Here is a 19693-nt window from a genome sequence, read left to right as displayed (position 1 = left end):
ACTCTTCATAATATACTGTAGACATTTAGACGCAGAATTTTACTGCTGCTATAGCGCTACAATTTTCGTCCTGTAACTTTATTTTACTGCGCTATTCTCCCTGCAAACCTATCTGCGATATGTTCGATAGTGAATGACTACTAAATCTAATATCAGGTCTACCATTTCAACTGCTGAAAATTGGTGGTTAACATATTGAGCTAATAAAGCTCCTAGTAAAAAATAATAGAAGAATGGGGGCACCCACAAAACATTTTGCCCAGGGGCCTCCACAAACCTTGATACGGCCCTGCACTCTGTCATAGACTGTTCCACGAAGGCTCTTGAAATAATTCTTAGTTTCTATTTTACTAACAAGGTGTGTGTCTTGTAAAGCCTTTTTCTCTCTCTCATGATGATGACATGAACGTTACTGGAAGAGGCAAGGAGAGGGGCACTCCCCCTAGTAAAAATTTCCAGATTTTTAAAGAATTTACATTGATTGATTGGTTTGTTTTATTTTACTTCGTTTTTTGCCACTTTTGCTAATCGCGAAGAGTGATGATATGATGAAATTGATGAAGGGACATTCACATTCTGGAACCTGAGGTTCATGCCCTGCGCCAAGTTAATGCTGCTGCAAAGCAGGGCAGCCTTTGACGTGACCACAAGAAGACAGAAATACAATAAAACGCTCTGTAAATAAGTGCCGAAGAAGGAGAGAGAGCAAAGAATAATGCAAGGTAAGTGGGGAAAGAGCCGTAAGATCAAGATTCCCTGAAGGCAGCCATAATTTATGAGCCCCGCAGGGCCACTATATTACACGGCAGACACCGAGGATGTCCCCGAAGGGTACGACTCTGATTCAACCGCTGTTCCTACTAAAAGACTCGAGCGACGTAAATTTGCAGGGATATATTGAAAACGCCATCAAGATCTGGGCTGCGATAGTAGATCTTGCGAGCGCGGAGGGATATTTACTTGTCGATGCACTGTGGAGATTGTCGTCCGGAAGTAGTCCTAATGAATGGTGAGATTCGGGAGATACTGTTGGAAATGATACTTTGTTCACTTCGCCATGTCATGCAACCGAGGAGGTTTCTATTATTTCCAACCCCCACCTCCCCCCCTTTTGAACTACTTTTTTGTTCGCATTTGTTACTCCTATAATTTATTGTGTTTGCTTTGTCCTCATTGTGAAATCCGTCTTGCAAGAGGTTCACAACCACCCTCACCCCCACCACATACACTTTATAATGTCCTAACTTGGCAAGTGGCGTGTCTAGGATTTTCGTAAGAGGGGTTATGCCTTATTATTTTCTTTTTTAGTAGTCAGCGCTATATCTTGCCATTTCTTCCTGCATATGACGTTCTTTTTATTTCAGGAATGCTGTATCAAAGGGGTGACTCCCACCGAAACTCCGTTGGGTTGTAAGCCTAATCCATTTGATGAAGCTATTTTCAACTAAATAATAAATTAGGACCAGTGCCGGCGATTGAGTTCCAATATTGGGGGGGGGGGAACAAGGAGAGTTTACTTTCCCTTTGTAGATAAGGTTTAGCATAGTGTGTGAGCAAAAGTGGAAAAAAGTGGGGGGGGGGGCAGCTGACTCCCAAGCCTTCCCTAATCGCCGCCACTGCTTAGGAGACATATGAACTACAGAAATAAGTCCCCGGATTGTTGTGCAACCACGCATTACACATTGTTGAAAAAAATGGTATTAAAGTGACACAAGCAATGCTGTTATTTTAACACTACTGGGCCAGTGTGATTTGTGTTCAGAACTGAAATTGTTCCGTGATCTCTTATCTCAGGAAATTAAAACATCAGAACATGCCCTGCTATACATTCGACATCTTTCAGACTTCTTTCCAAACACATACATTGCATTGAGAATTTTGCTGACAATACTTGTTACTGTATCTAGTGCTGAGAGAAGATTTATGAGCTTAAACTTATTAAAAAATTACTTGAGATCAACTACGTCACATTGAGAAGAGAATTTCCTCTTCTCTGGATTACGGAGAGCTTATTAATAACTTTTCATCGAAGAAGACAAGAAAAGTTGAATTTCGGTAGACAAATAGATAATAATGCAGTTGAAAGTGAAAATGAAAGTCATGAATTCTAGTTTCACATCACACAAAATATGAATTACATAAAACTGTTAATTATTTAGGGAATCGACTTTCAGAATGAGCAAGACATACAGAATTTTCAATTTTGGTGGGTGTATGTACGATTGTAGGGGGCAAAATGACAAAATTTGCTCCAAAATGATAGACTATTCCCTGTGAAAAAGTTGGGGTGGGGGAGCTATATAAATCGCCGAGATTTCGGATTTTTTTAAATTAATCTGAACAATTTTCGTTATTATTTTCGCACCAACCTAAGGCCTCCCCTGCCCTCCTTGACCTGCAAGTTTGCAGGTCAACGAGATGGCGCCTGGACCTACGGCCATTATAATCTGTAGGGATGTGTGTTGTCCTTACATGTGCTGAGTGCCCCTTTACAGGCTTAGCTTTTAACTATTAGTGAGCAGTGAGCGTAAATTATCTAAAGTAAATATATATTGCTTAAATATGTCCGTATTATACAGTGACGGTACCACAGGGGGGCAGGGCGGTCATTGCCCCAACCTTTGTGGAAGTCAATTCTAGGGGGGCAAGGGGGGACAAACATTGATGGCCAAGGGCACCTGCAGTGGGGCACAGAGGAGCAATTACCCCCTTCGATTTCAAATTTTATTTAAAATAAAAATACATTATGTAAAATTTTCTTGCTTGCTTCGCTCGCATTATCTGCTTTTCTCGTTTTCGTCAAGTTCAGAGCTGTAGGTAGCTAAGGGCGGCAGGAGTCGGCCATGGGCGCCGAATGATCTAAATGAAAAAAAGTTGTGAAAAAGAGAATGCCTTGGCGCCCTGTGATATTATTTGCGCAGGGGCAAATAGGGGGGCAAACATTGACGGCCAGGGGCACCTGCAGGGAGGAGCAATTACCCCCTTCGATTTCAAATTTTATGCAAATAAAAATACATACATTTTGTAAAATTTTCTTGCTTGCTTCGCTCGCATTACCCGCTTTTCTCGTTTTCATCAAGTTCGCAGCTGTAGCTAGGGGCGGCGGGAGTCGACCATGGGCGCCAAATGAGCTAAAAGAAATTGTAAAAGAGAGAATGCCATGGCGTCCAGTGAAATTATTTGCGCCCTATTAAATCAACTATTAACTATAACTGTCAAAAACCCATTCTTAGCACACCGATACCTGGCCTGAAACCATGTGCCTTCATTATTCCCCCTCAGTTATCCATATCCCCCCCGCCATCGCCACTCTCACTTTCTCCCCCTGAATCAGTCCTACTCACACCACCGCACTCACACTCTGCACAATCCTCGCCAGTCTCCTGGTCTTTCTCACACACCCCATTCAGCCCCACCTCATACTTCTCTCATAGCTATGAAGACCTCCAGAATGACCCCTGCCCCAATCTATCGTCTCATTCTCCTTCCCTGATTGACCTAGTCGAACCTACAAGTCGGTCAAATCTAAACCCGGAAGCTCCTCCCTTCCAAGTACAAACAAAATACTTAAATTTTACCGCACCAGTCATAATGAACCCACCCCGACCAGAATTCAAAGATACTCCAAAAACGAACATCAACCCAGCAACGATATACCGTAAATTCGAACTTGATCTACAACTTAGCCGGCTTGAAGAGAGGGATAATTTAATCACTGCGCTGCGTTTGCTGGTTAGATTAAAACATGATAACGGAAAATCCATTACATTCCCTTACCCGGAGGCTGTGGATAAGATGATCCTAAGATGCAGCAACATCCCGGTTAGTCCGGATGAATTGCACGACTTACTAAAACAAACGTTTCACCGAAGGGACCTAAAGCTAGACTTAGAAGAGGTCTACAAAGATTTCGCAAGGGGATATGGAAGAGTTGTCCAGGATGCCACCAAGCCTTGGCCGTCGTGGAGCTCTGTAATAAGACATTGACGAGAAACAAGTTAGGCATACTGCAGGTAAATCTGAATGGAGCGAAACTGGCCACGGAGGAGATTTTCATCTTAGCTAGAACAAACAACGTCGACTTGCTGTTGTTACAAGAACCTTACATTCTAAACGGAAAGGTGATACATGCACCGATGGACGCTATACTAGCCTATAACCAAAACCAGAATGCCAAAACTGCAATAGTAGCACTAAATAAAAACATAAATATGCTCAAAATAGAACAGTTATCTGATTCACACACAAACTGCGTAGAAATAGGATACAATAAACAAAATTTTACAATCATAAACACCTATTGTCAATATAGTCACAGCATCGACAAATATATAGACCACATCAGAAAAGCCTGCAGGGCCTATTCATATAACAAGATTCTGGTGACTCTAGACAGCAACTCTTCCTCACCCCTCTGGTTTGGCAGGGATATGGATTCCAATGGCGAAAAAATGATGAACCTTCTAGCTGAATTAAACTTAAATGTAGAAAATCAACCGGGTAACCCACCAACTTACCGGGGTAGAGCGGGGGCGAGCAGTAATATTGATCTAACTCTATCCAACAACCGCATGAGCCCTCTCATAGAGGGATGGAAAGTCCTGGACATGGTAACAACCAGTGACCACAACGTCATTGAGTTTTATGTCAACCTGGAAGGTGCTCCAAAAACCCACACGATGAGACCACCTACCTACAACTGGGCAAAAACGGACAAGACTGCTCTGCTAAACAACATCGATCTGCCAGAATGCTCTAGATCTGCAAATAACGCAAATGATTTGGCAGAATTGCTCACGAAACAGCTTCAAGCAGCCATAGAGGCATCCACGCCTAGGCACGATATGGACAGACCTCCTAAACCATGGTCAAACAAATTGACAAGGCTTAGGAACAGCATGCGCAGATCTCGAAAACTATACCAAAAACCAAACATTCCTGACATAAGAGCAACTTATCTAGAAGACTATAGAAGAGCAAAGTCTAAATATGCAGAAGAGTTGAAAAGCTTCAAATTGAAAAGGTGGCATAATTTTGTAAATAGAAATCTTAATAAGGATAAATGGAGTCTGCCGTATAAAATTATCACGAGCAAAACTAAACAGAGAGAGGTGACAACAACCTTAAAAAGATCTGATGGAACCCTAACCAATAACGCAAGGGAAACCGCGGAACTGATGCTTTATGGACTCCTCCCAGATGATGAAGAACAAACGGACAACGAGGAAAATGCCGCGATAAGGAGGGAACGTGGACGCTATCCTAACAACACTCCCATAGCCCCATTCACATCTGAAGAAATTGTCCGAGAGCTGACATCCATGAAAAGTAACAAGGCGCCAGGCCCAGATGGCATACCAGCTGGAGTAATCAAGCAAACGCTTCCAAAAACACTACCTTTCATTACAGCCCTCTTCAACCAATGTATTATAGGAAAGGAATTCCCCAGGGCATGGAAGGAGGGACGCCTAGTAGTAATCAGGAAGGAAGGAAAAGAAGATGCTGCGAGCTTAAAATCGTACAGACCCATCTGCCTGCTAAATACTATGGGGAAGCTTTTTGAAAAACTTATAAACAAGCGTCTGCAGGAATTCCTCGCCATGGTAGGAAAAAATGACAACCAGTATGGCTTTACAAAGGGTCGTTCTACGGAGGACGCTATAAATAAGCTAAAACAGGTTGTGGAAAAATCAGAAACGAAGCTCGTCGTAATCGTTTTCGCGGACATTAGCGGGGCCTTCGACAATTTGTGGTGGCCCCACCTCTTCTACACCCTCAGGAAAATAAACTGCCCGGTTACACTCCTCAGATTGTTGGAAAATTACTTCAAAGACAGACGAGTTCACCTCGACTTAAATGGAGTAAAGGTATTGAAAATAACTACAAAGGGCTGTCCACAGGGCTCGGTATTGGGCCCGCATCTATGGAATGTAAACCTTGAACCCTGTCTTCGAGCGCTAGAAAATGACGAAAACATTGACCAAGTTATTGCTTATGCCGATGATGTAGCGGTGGTGTGTTCGGGCAACTCGAGAGCTCAAATCGAGAATAAAGCAAATCAAGCATTGAGAACGTTGGCAGAGTGGTGCAGAGGCGCAAAATTAGAACTCTCGTCCTCTAAGACGAAATACCTTATTGCCAAAGGACATCTAAGTCATAAGAGGAATCCTAGCATTAAAATATCTGGCTCAACAGTGAAAAGGACAAAAGAATTTGAATACTTGGGTGTGACACTGGAGGAAGGGATGAGATTTGGGGCTCACATTCGAAAAATTACCCAAAAAGGCGAAAATACCATGAGCAAGTTAACGAGACTGGCAGCCCAAAACTATAACCTGCCACCAGGCATCATGGATACATACATAAAGTCCATATATGAACAGATTACCACATATGCGTCCTCGGTCTGGGTGGGTGGACTCAAAAATAAGAAGAATGTTAGGGTACTTCGATCCTCACAAAGGAGAATACTCCTGAGAGTGACGGGAGCATTTGGCACGACCTCCACGGAGGCGCTCCTTGCCGTAACTGGTAACATACCACTAGACAAGGAAGTGAGATGGCGAGCAGCCAAATACCAGTTTAGGAAAGGAGATGAACAGGAATTGACGAAATGTGTTGGAATCTTCCTCCCTACCCTACACGATATAAGAGCAAGATTGACAAATGAATGGCAAATGGAGTGGGAAACTGCTGAGAATGGAAGAAGAGTATATAGCTTTGTGCAAAACATCAGATACAATAAACTAGCCAGCAATCAATATTCAAGAGGACTCGTACATCTTCTGACAGGCCATGGCCCATATGGTACGCATCTCTGCCGAATAGGCAGCAGACCCACACCTGCGTGCAGCGCATGTGGTGTGTTAAGAGATACGCCAGAACACAAAGTCTTCTTCTGCCAGGCAGCTGGTGAAGAGATCAAACGACTAAGACGGGAACTACCAACCACTGACGTCAAAACACTCTTATGTCCTCAGCAGTTGGACAAGCTTAGAGCCCTGGCGAACGCAGTATCATTAGAAGAACAAAGAAAATTTAATACTCGGCTCCAAAATCCCCAACCGGAAGCGCCCATCCCGGCAAGACGCAATGAAGAAGTAAGGAAAATCAGGTTTCAACCGGCAAGGAATTCACACACCAGGAATGTGCCTCCCGCACCGGCTCGGCTGGACGAACAGGAAGCAGAAGAAGACGAAGTGTAAGAAGTGGAGGAAGCTCCGGAAAATGCTTCTAGAAGAAGATTCTTCGCTGTCTCATTGGGAAGGCAGGAAGATGAGGAGCGTAGGAGAATTCGTCCAATCAGAATGCCTGGTGAGAAACATAAAGACTACCTTATAAGGGTGGCTGCATCCAGAACATCAAACATGTAAATTAATCCTCTAACTCATATAAATATCCTCATCAGACGTAAACATAACACATATCTTTAAATTGCCATGCTAAAGTGCACTTTACACATTTTATCCCTGCACTGGTACTCCAGTGTCTTATATTTCAGTTTCATATCATCACCATATATCTACACTTTCAGCACCATGTTTTCACTACGCTGGAACTCCAGTGTTTAATATATTTTTCTTCTTCTTCTTCTTTTTTATTATGTTCTTTTAAATTTTTATATCTATTATTATCTCATATACAATTTTTATCTCAAAGCATTAAGAAACCACACATACCCGTTCTAAGGAAACTCGCGCGCGCTATAATCACTCTTTACCAACTCCAAATCCCAAACTCTTGTACACTCAACAGCAAATGAATTAGGAGAAAAAATATTTTCTCGACGAAAAATGAGTTGGCAATGCTGCGAACACCGAGGCAATCTTGATAAGAGGCTTGAGGAGCGTCGAGCAAACTTTCCTGAAAAGCACAACTCAACTCCAGTATCGAAGGTCATGCTACTCGTGGATTGGCAACTTTCGGGAGCATGCTGTCTGTCTACACAATTCTCCCCAAATGCCTGTTTGAAGATGAACCTTCTGCTCGCATTTTATTTTTTCAAGTAGTTCTGGCGTTGTAGTCATTTTACAATTATTTGTATTTGTTCTTATTTTGCTTTGCTTTTATGTCACCTTTACAATTAATCGAAACTATGAAGATGGATGAAAATGAGATTAAATTGATGAAGAGACACTTAAAAAAGAGATTGCCAGACCAGGACTCGAACCCGGAACCTAAAGCGGATAAGGTGGGGTGACCGTCAATAACTCCCGGCCATGAACTGGAGTATAAAATTTGTAATTTCTCAGGAGTATTTTTTGTTCTGTTCATGACTAATGCCTGCTTTCGGACACTTAATTTATAAGTGACACACTTCGTTCGGCGGGGACAAGCCACGTATTGTTTGAGAGGAGGGACACATCTCGTTCATATACTAGATACAATCATGGACTATACTTGAAATGTGAAATGCTAAACAATACTTTCGGAGATCAGTTGGACATAGCAATTTTGATATACAAGTTGCATTTTCTCTACTTATTCATTATGCCTCATAGATAATCTCGCAACAACGCAAAATGTTTTAATTGACTCGAATTCACAATGACTAATTTATACTGGACCTACATATTTTAAATGCAAAATCTAGGTGAAAATATGCCTCAACACGAAATGAAAATGCAATATTCATTCAATACACTAAAAAAGTTAACCAAAGCAGACTTTTAACAACATTACACACGTAACGTTTCCATCCTCTAGCAGGGTTTTTGTTGGAGTAAGATTCACATGGCGTAATAGGATTATCATTCACTACAAAGCAATAGCTATAAACATGAGATAAACCTGAAATGAGGGGCTAGAATTCACCATAAGAGAAGTGAAGCAGGTAAAACAAAACACATATGTAAGGAAGAGGTGTGTAAGTGTAAGTTTCTATATGAAAATTGACTGAGTGGTAGCACTAGACGGTTTTACGTCAAGGATCTAGGTTCGAATACCGGTCTGAGCATTGGTGTTGTTTCTGAATGTTCTATTTATTTTATCTTCACTCATCTTCATCGTCGCGATTGCCCGAAAGTGGAAGAAAAGCGACGCTAAATAAAAATAAAAAATATGTGAAAATTAGAAGGTTAATTAAGAGCTGATAGGTAAAATATACTCTATGAGCGATGTTCGATAGAAGATCTGTTAAAATGTCAAACCTGTAAGAAGCAAATAGAGAAGTTGTGTGAAGGATTGAAGATAAGCTTCGATAAGACGGTCATCTGGATTGTCTCGAGCTGAACCAATAAATGGGCGATGTTTAATCCCCAAGGCCATTCTGCAAAACGAATGCCAAAAGAGGTTCGTGTGTAAATTTGGTCAGCATGAAATTGTTGGGTGATGATAAGTGAATGGTATTTTTTTCTGTTTTCGTTATTTTACGTTGCTTTTCTACCTCTGGATCTTGAATGACGAATAAATTAATTTGGTGAACTGATAAACACAAAAAAGCCAACCCCGTGGCTAATTGGTTAGCGCACGCGCTTCGAAGTAAGGTGAGGATGTGTCATTGTCTGCATCCCACTTCCATCTATCGCATCTTCAACCTTCATCATTGAGATTATCCGAGACTGGTAGAAAAGTGACGTTAAATAACAAAAATATCACCCTCGGTGTCGATTTCAAACTTTGAAGTATTGCTGTTTTTGCATTCAATAGCGGCTCTAGATTGTGACAGTGATGTGAAATACTTCTGATTTTATAAGAAATAGTAAAACGGGAAGAGCGATAGATATTCCTCTATTTTCAATTTTCTCTAAAACTATTTTCCCCGACTGTGGTTATAATGAATTCTATGTAGTATGAGAAATATACTTTAATTTATACTAATTTATTCATATGCAACTGATTAAGAGAGCCTCCACGATGGCGCAAGGAAATCGTCGCCGCATTGTAATCAAGGAGTTCTCGGTTCGATGCCCGGTGGAGGCATATAGTGATTCGGATCCTTTAAACTGTAGATCTCGTCCCGGTTTGCCTATTTGTGCATAAAACTCAGACTCAGAATGATTAAGGACTTTTCGAAATATTCTGTCTGTATCGGAATGGTAACTTTCTTCAGAACGAAAATGAATTCGTAAAGCAATAATACGCACAGCACCTCTAATTACCCACTGCTATTCAACACGCTACTATTCGTAAATTCAGAATTATTATTTTAGGGTTCAAATTCTGGCATCTGAAAGAGGGACACTTGGCCCCAAAAGTTTCAGGGTTGTTAACATTTACTAGTTAAGGACATTTTTATTAAGCTCCTGGGACCTGAGGAACAAAAATATAGATCTTTTAAAATGATTTCTCAAATTAAATGTAGAAATTATGCAGCACACTAGCCCAGGGACGCTATAGCTTATTCATGGGATGGAAAAATTGTCATTTCCTGGTCTCGGCATGGAGTTCTATCTCTGCAGTGTTTCCTTATCAATTTAATGTAATTATCATCCATCCTCATATTTGAGACAAATTATAAATGTGTCATGGTAAAAACAAAGCAAAATAAGAAAAAAAATATTGTAACATTACTGAAATGTCAGAACTACGTTGGCAAAAAAAAGTGAACACCAGATCATTTTCAAACAGGCATTTGGGGAGAACTGTGTAGAGGTAGACAGACAACATACTCCCGAAAGTTGCCAATCGACATGACCTTCGGTAGTGAAGTTGTGCGTTGAGAAAACTTTGCTTGAAGCTCCTCAAGCGTCTTATCGCAAATGCCTCGGTGTTCGCAGCATTGCTAACTCATTTTTCGTCGAGAAAATCTTTTTTTCTCCTAATTCATTTGCTGTTGATTGTACAGATGGGGGCTGGACACCGACAGCGGAACACCTAGCCTCTGGGGTGGAGCATTCTTTGACAACAGTAATTGCAAAACGTAAAAATAAATGGTCTTAAACCAAGAGCTCACCCGCTCTCGGTTGCCGGCTCCTGATGCAAGATGCATCAATAAACAATATTATGTAATGTATAGGGCGTGCGAGCTCCAAAAACTTCTCACTCATAGATCCTGGAGCCCGGGATCCGGTACATGCTAGATCACCACACATTACAGCATATCACCTAAAATTGTAATACAAACAATATGTAACGGAAGATACTCATTCACGTGAAAAAATGTATAGTATTGTACTGTCTACAAATGTAATGTAATGTAACTCAATTTATTAACTATGTTATTAATCTTGTATTGTTTTCTTTTTATTTTCAGTCTTATGTATCTGCAATTATCAATAAAATAGTAGTGCACAACGATAACGGGGGAACCGTAATTCGAGCAAAAGACGTCCCAGTTTATTGCAGAGGCACTGGGACAAGCGTATGCCCTCGAATGCATACGGGTGGAGGTTTGGTTGTATTCGGGGGTTCCCCCCTTATTGTTATTAAATCAATATTGTTTTCAATTGCAAAAATTGGATCTAAAAATTTTCTTGGTCGCTTCACTCGCATTCTACTTATTTTTTTGTAATGTAATGTATTTAAATAATATGTGTTGTATATTTGTATTGAATAAGCTTTGAATATGTACACAATTTAGTGTTAGCTTGTTGCATATGTATTTTCTTATTTTATGTCGTTCCATGTTGCATATGTGTAAAACATACATGAAAGTTACTTATATCTTCGGAATGCATTTATCATTCATTTTCCTCCATTCAAAAATACAGTTTGTGTGCTTGATTTCCATTATTAGCTAATGTGAAATTGACGGTGTTGAAAAAATATTTCAAATCGTTTGTTCAAAACAAATGCTTTAGTACAGATTTCTACCCCCTTTAATCGTAATTTATGAGGATAATAACTACTACTACTAATAATAATAATAATGTTATTATTATTATTGGTACGTTTATCCTAGTACTTGCCCCCCAGACAAAAATTCGTGGTTGCACCTCTGGTATTATATTTTTCCGCAAATTTTGTCTGACAAAATAATTTGAGTAATTAATTTGGCATAAACGGGGGGGGACAAACGTTTTACCTTTTGGGGGAGCGCGTCATGGGCCTTGGGGGGGGGGATGGGCACCCCTGATGTGTTTGCTCGTTAGAGGGATGCTACAAAGTCCCCTTGTTTACCAATGAAAGAGTGGCATACTTAAATCCATCATGTCATTGGACTTTTGTGTCCCATAGTAGAGCTGTCTGACTTCTTAAGCTGTGTTATTGTTTTCTCTGATATGCCACTTCAGCAGCATGGTTAGTTACTTGGAACATGTGTGTTCAGTATTTTGATTTGTTACCATGTGTGATACAAATGTTGCTTTCTTGTCAAAGCTCTTATTGAATTGCATCTAGCAAGTCAATGCACTTTAACCCCTTACATGCAGTAAAAACAAAAACAGTAGCAGAAGAGGAAGATAAGAAAGAATATGTTACACATAGGAAAAGTTGTCTGCTGTTGTGCGGTGTAGAAAACTGAAATCTGGGTAAAAAACGAAATTTGAGTGATGTGAACACTGAGTTGCACTTGTTTGAAGTTTTAAGTTCTTTATCCACATGTAAGCTAATCGGGACTGGAACTACAGTTTAACATGGAATCCGAACCACTGTGCAATGTGCCTTCACAAGGACCACTTGATTACAATGCGATGACGTTACCACTATGGCATTGGGGGTGTTGACCTCTGAGAGCAGTGACAGTGAATAGGAAACGGAAAATGAAGAAGGAAAAGGGAGGATGAAACTGATTTTGCTATTATTATTATAATTATTAAAAAATCTCAATTTTTCAATAGGGACTTGTTCAGAAAATTCCACACTACACACCATTAACTAGATATTTATACACTTCCATCATTTTGCAGCACTCACAAGTTAGTGGAATGGCGTGACATTCTTGAAACTTAAAGCAATCCTAGTAGTAACTCCATCATTGATCAGTCCCTGCTCAGCAACTTCCAACTATCATAACCAGTTCAAAAATAAGAAATTTCACAAAAGCCTTTTATTCATATTTACCTCAAAGTAGAGTAATAGACTGCAAACCTGTAGCATGTACTCCTTTCACAATCGGCTAACTTCGAATCACTTAAGGAGTGACAAGTATTACACTATATGTACAATTCCTCAGTTTGGTGATTCACTAGGCCCCCTTCATTAGTCAGTTTATCTTATCATGAAATTTAAAACAGTAAATGTACTTAAACCACTCGAACATTTCCTGCCCTAAACGATTTTACCATCAACAAGTCTTCAATCACAAAATTACAGTCACTTTCGGTTGATAATGATGTTTGTCCAGAAGATATCATTCAAATATTGAACACAGTACCAAACGTTCAGAGTGTAATCATAAAGGAATGGATTTACATGTACTAACAAAGTGTTAAACATAGTAAATATATGTATTTAGTTATTTTAATGAAAATATGGAATTAAATATGGACTTACAATTCTGAAAAAAAAAGGAATTTTCATTAAGTAACTGGCTCGCCTAGCATAAAAGGCATTAGGCTTACATGACATTAATTGTAATGCCAAATTCCAATACAAAATGTCTTATTTTTAGTACAGTATGTAACATTCTTATTCGAACACACGGATTTTCAAAGAAAATGCTTTAATATCTGAAAGGAAATACACTATTTTGAAATTATTTCTTTACAATTCAATAACTAATATCATTAGGAACATAAAATCTTACCCAAATTCTGCATAACCAATGACAATAATAAATTAAATTAAACTGAAAGAGAAACGTGTCATTTTTGTACAACTTTTCTATTCGTACACTTAATAATATAAAAGAAAAAAGTATATTCAGAGCAAATTAACTGACAGTTCTAATATTTTGATGCGTATCCTTTGACTTTACTGCTTGACACCTGTTCTTCATAGAATTAACCAGTTTCCGACATGTTTCAGAGCTTATTTTATTCCACTCGGCTTGCACAACAGTTTTCAACTCTAGTTTGGACTTGATGCCTGCTTTATGGACTCGCCTCTTCAAAATTGCCCATAAATGCTCAATGGGATTTAAGTCTGGACTTTGAACTGGTGTTTGTAGTGGTTTGGACACATTCCATATTAGCCAATTCATGTTAACTCGTGCCTTATGCTTACTGTCATTGTCTTGTTGGAATCTGTAGATAGGAAGCATGTCCATTTTTTGGGCACTCTGCTATACATTGTTCTTCAATGTCCAAATAGACATATGCATCCACGATACCATCAATAAACTGGATGGTACCAACACCTTTGGACGACATACAGCCTGAAATCATTAATAACCCACCACCGTGTTTAACTGTTGGAACTGTGTTAATGTGATCATTGTCTTTATTTGATTTTCTCCAGACCCTATTTATCCCATATCACCCATATACAGGGTGTTGCAAAATACCTGTTACAACGCTTGGGAGGTGATTCGGCAAGTAAAAACAAGGAAAAAATGCCATGTGAAAAAATGTCGAAATCGGCACCGTTTGCGAGTGACAGGCGTGCGAAAATCGCCTCACACCATGTGTAAAGTACAATAACTCAATAAGGAAGAAAGATATCAATGTCGGATTAAAAGAATACAAAGAAAGTCGTGCCTCACGAATACAATGGTGCATCAATTGAGGCCCACTGTAAATTGCGCAAGGGGACTCTCAAAGAAAGTGGGGAATCCCCTGATGGAAAATATAGGAAATTTACTACTATTTTCTACATAATGTTGAGATCGGAATGTAGGCAGTAAAAAATGACGACGTATGTCCACATGTCCCACTACTGCTGGGACACCGTCCCACACTCGGGAAATAGGAAATTCACTCGAAAATGACGCTATGCAGTCAAATTACGCTCAGATTGATTTCAGCTAATTGATACAGAAGCCCCACTAGAGGCGCTGTGAGTGTAGGTCACCTGTTACGTATTAGTGTTGGTGGATACTACGTAGAGAGTGTAGTCGACCGTTGTTTTTCCTGTCTTGTTCTGCGTCTCGCAGCGTGGAGTTTAGTCTGGCGTATGTGTATGGTTGAATTGCGCCAAGGAATATTGTATGTAGAGTACGCATTCCCGTGTTCTTTCTCGGTTTGCAACAACTGCGTGGACACCTGTGTGACATTACGTGGGTGCTAATCAGGGTAGTTGTGATCCGTCACTCGGAGGGAAAGTGCCCCTGTTGCTGGGAAGTTCTCGAACAGGACAATGGCGGAGTACTCTACCCACGAGCTTACTGATATGCATCTCGTTTATGGAGAGGCAAACCGAAACAGCCGTGAAGCACGGGGTTCGTATCACGAACGTTTTCCCAATAGGCGGTTACCAGCACATGCACTCTTTCAAAGACTTGATGCTCGACTGCGTGAAACTGGATCTCTACTACCCCGTAGGTGGGATTGTGGAAGACCCCGCACTGTGCGCACAGTGCAATTTGAAGAGGACAAGTTGGAGGCATACGATACCGTCCTGACACCAGCACACGTGTCATTGCTCGTACTCAACAAACCCACCATAGCAATGTGTTCCGCGTTCTTCAGGAGCAGGGATTGCACCCATACAAATTGCATAAGGTGCACCACATACTGCCCACGGACTTTCCCCTACGCATGGATTTCTGCCAATGGTACGTGCAACAAACTCTTGCCATTCCAAATTTCCCAACAATAGTTTTGTGGACCGATGAGGCAATATTCACCAGGGACGGCATGTCCAATAGACACAACAGCCACGTCTGGGATATGGACAATCCGCATGCAATCATTGTCCGCCATCATCAACATAGGTTCGCAGTGAATGTGTGGTGTGGCGTAGTAGGTGACCACTTGATAGGCCCGTACATTTTGCCCTCTACTTTGTGTGGTGGGAATTATCGGGTGTTTCTACATGACGTATTACCCGAACTTTTGGAAAACGTGCCACTGGCAGGTAGTCATGTATCTGGTTTCAACACGACGGCGCCCCCGCACATTTCGACCGGGGAGTCAGGGCCTTACTCAACGATATTTTCGGCGATCGTTGAATTGGCAGGGGTGGACCTTTACCGTGGCCACCTCGTTCCCCCGACCTCACACCACTGTATTTCTTTGTGTGGGGAGAAATGAAAAGGCTCGTGTATGAAACCCCTGTGGAAAGTGCTGAGGATCTCGTTGCTCGTGTTAGTGCCGCTGCTGGGACAATTGTTGACATGCCAGAGGTATTTGTGCGTACCAGACAATCAGTGCTTCGCCGATGCCATCTTTGTCTTGAAGTCAACGGCGGACATTTTCAACAACGTCTCTGAGTATACCGGTGTTTGTGAGCCCCTATCAGCACCGCATAGTGTCCTTTAGTGAAAGGTGCGAGTGAAGATGCTGGATATCGCTGTACTTCATACCGTCGATCTGCATGTGCGGAGGTTGTGCGCTTCTCAGTGGAATCCCTTCCAGATGTGCTCTGCCTCGAAATGTTACATGCCATTGTGTGCGTTTTCTCGCCATTCTCCGTCTTCATTCCTTCGAGGATTACCCACTTTCTTTGGTGAGCTCTCTTGTAGTATATGCACAGCCTGACAACATGTGGCCATTGTTTAACTTTTGCTTTTCGTACTGCAAAGTAGTGTGTCAACATTAAAGGATTGAAAACGTTTTTTTACGATTTCCCCGTATTTTTTTCCATTTGGGATGGTGTCCCAGCAGTAGTGAGACATGCGACAAATTGGTTTCTTTTCTTCTTCGTACCACAATGTGAACCGTGTACAACAGGAGATTTGCAGTTATTTTCCTATTTCCCGGGTGTGGGACGGTGTCCCAGCAGTAGTGGGACATGTGGACATACGTCGCCATTTTTTACTGGCTACATTCCGATCTCAACATTATGTAGAAGATAGTAGTAAATTTCTTGTATTTTCCATCAGGGGATTCCTCACTTTCTTTGAGAGTCCCCTTGCGCAATGTACACTGGGCCTCAATTGATGCATCATTGTATTCGCCAGGTACGATTTTGTTTGTATTATTTTATTCCGACATTGATATCTTTCTTCCTTCTTGAGTTATTGTGCCATAAACATGGTGTGAGGCGATTTTCGCACGCCTGTCACTCGCAAACGGTGCCGATTTCGACATTTTTTCACATGGCATTTTTTCCTTGTTTTTACTTGCCGAATCACCTCCCAAGCGTTGTAACAGGTATTTTGCAACACCCTGTATATTAATCTTTGACTCCTCTGACCATATGACACTATCCCAAAATTCCTGGTCCTTGTGGATGTGCTCTTTCGCAAATGAAAGTCTATTCCTGCGATTCACCTTATTTACATACGGCCTCTTTCGTGGTATTCTGCCATGATATCCATGCTTTTGATCAGACATCATCTTGCCAGCAATATTTTCTACTAACGGTTGTAACTGAGGAACACTTAGTCGGGGGTTTCCTCGCACTCTTTTTACATTAAAGCGTTCATCATGTTTATTCAACCGTCTCTCTCTTGGTTTTCTCGGCACATTCTGTGTTGAACCTTCCTCTCTAAATTTGTTTACTATGTATTGAACTGTGGAGTGTGATTTATTGACTGTTTGTCCAATTTTTCTTAACGAATAACCTCTAAAGGCCAAATTTATAATAACATACTTCAGATCGGAACTAAGTTCCTTCACCTTGCTCATTTTGAACACGCTGATAGATATACGATAGGCCTACAACAATACCTACGCCAGCATTCTGCTTGATGGGGAGTATGCCTGCATGTTCAAACTTGATACAAAGTTGCAAACTGCACGAAAGCGCACAAATAGCGGTGATGCTGTATGCGAGGAAGATTGAAACTCTTGCCTGTACAAATAACAATGTTGCATGAAACACAGTGTTTTTCTCTTTTCACACAAATTATATGCTCTGTTTATACACTTTGAACATACATTTTTATTGACATTTGTTGGTGAAACCTTCATTAATATTAATTTCCAGGTACATATGAAAATGATTATATTTACTAGTAGATATGACATTTTTTCCTCGGAAATTCTATGTGTACGAATAACAATGTTACATACTGTACCAAAACAAAGGGTTACTAAAATTTATTTTAAGTGCTGATACGTGAATGTCCTCCTGTTGTTCAAACTGCATTCATTATCGAATGGTGTAATGGGAGTATATTTTTTAAAAAATCAATGAATTTTACTTGAGCTTGCTTGCATTCTCCATTGTTGACAAAATGTTAGAATAACATTTGCATTATCTATTGTCAAGATTTAAAATAAACAGAGAATACAAACAAACATAATACAGGTAAACAGAAAACTTTTGGTATTTGACACAAGAAGAGAAAATGTACTAAGGGCACGAAAAGAGTTGCCAGGCCTTTTTTATATTGGAGGAAGGAGGAAAGTAAGGTGACAAGGCAGGAGTGGTGCCAGGGGGTGCTTGCACACCCCTTAATTTTGTTCCGCACCCCCTATCCAAAACCTATATTGTACCGAAAATATTACCTCTTACAGTGTCATATTATGTCATGTCGTTGTCATATTGAGGGCCGAATGTTAGGTACTGAAGTGAGACTGCTGTTATTATTTACAACAGGCAAGCATTGAGCCTACTCTCAAAGAGACTCCGCATTTATTTTTCTGTACTGTAAGATCAGCGGCCCTTGTCTTTATTTATTCAGATTTGTTGTTTGTGTTTTTCGAATAATGTATATAGCTGTCAGGCTCAGTGAGAGTTGTATGTTTTCCTTTGCACTGTTCATACACGGTTTTCTTGTCTGCCTACTTGTTCTTCCTCTTTTCTTCAAGTCGCATTGTAACAAAAATTTCAGTTGCTTGCAAGTATCATCAGGTCGTTCTCAGAAAATTATTTATCGTGATGGTAGCTTCCTTGTTAATTCGTTCTAGGAAACGTACCATTTCAGACTTTTTCAAATACTGTTACGAAGAGGCCGAAAATTCGTGAAGAAACGTTATTGGGGACAGTGCAGCCCAATGGATTTTAACTAAGAAGTTGCTGTGCATTTATAGTTTTGTCCCGACACCACATCATCTGGGCAGACAAAAGGTAGGCTTATGCATTATGTAAAACGAACAGAGGGGTAACAAAGCAACGGAACATTTTCAGAAAAGAGAAGCAGAAAGAAAAGTGAATTACATAAAAGTGACTCCATGATTTCGTATTTATTGTTATTTTCTTTTTCAAATTGCAGAACTTTAGGTTGCATAGTACCGATTTGTTTCCTTTACCCAACGCACAGAAACTGAACACTCAGCAGTTGTTGTAATTATACGTGTTTGTCATTTGATTAATAACTGAATTGCATACCTTAACTGCTTGTGCCTTGTAATCAAGGGATCCTGGATTCGATACCCGGTGGAGGCACATAGTGGTTCGGATCCCATTTTAAACTGTAGGTCCAGTCCCGATTAGTCAATCAATTGGACTTCAAACAATGGATGTCAATCTAAAGTGTATATTTCAGTCACGGTCATTTATGTTAATTATTATAAAAGCATGCAGGAACATGGTAACTTCAAACTGAAGAATCTTTTCTAGAGAGTGAGCAACGCTATTAGGGGGGGAAATATTCCCCTCCATGGAAAAATGCCTTGGCTTGATTGCCTCCTTATAGAAAAAATCCTCCATATATGCCATTGGCCTCCTTTGAACAAGCTGTTCTTTTCAAATTTCCAAACGTAGTTGTTGTGCTAAAATCAGGCAAAAATGAAGCAAGTCGCTAGTATTCTTCACTTTCGTTAGCAGATTATCATAGATGCCTATTAAATGTTAATTAGTATTTTATTTAGGGACAAAACCA

The sequence above is a fragment of the Lepisma saccharinum genome, chromosome 4 (genome assembly GCF_977018435.1).
Source record: "Lepisma saccharinum chromosome 4, izLepSacc3.1, whole genome shotgun sequence".
Lineage (NCBI taxonomy): Eukaryota > Metazoa > Arthropoda > Insecta > Zygentoma > Lepismatidae > Lepisma > Lepisma saccharinum.
This window is presented reverse-complemented; position numbering follows the sequence as displayed.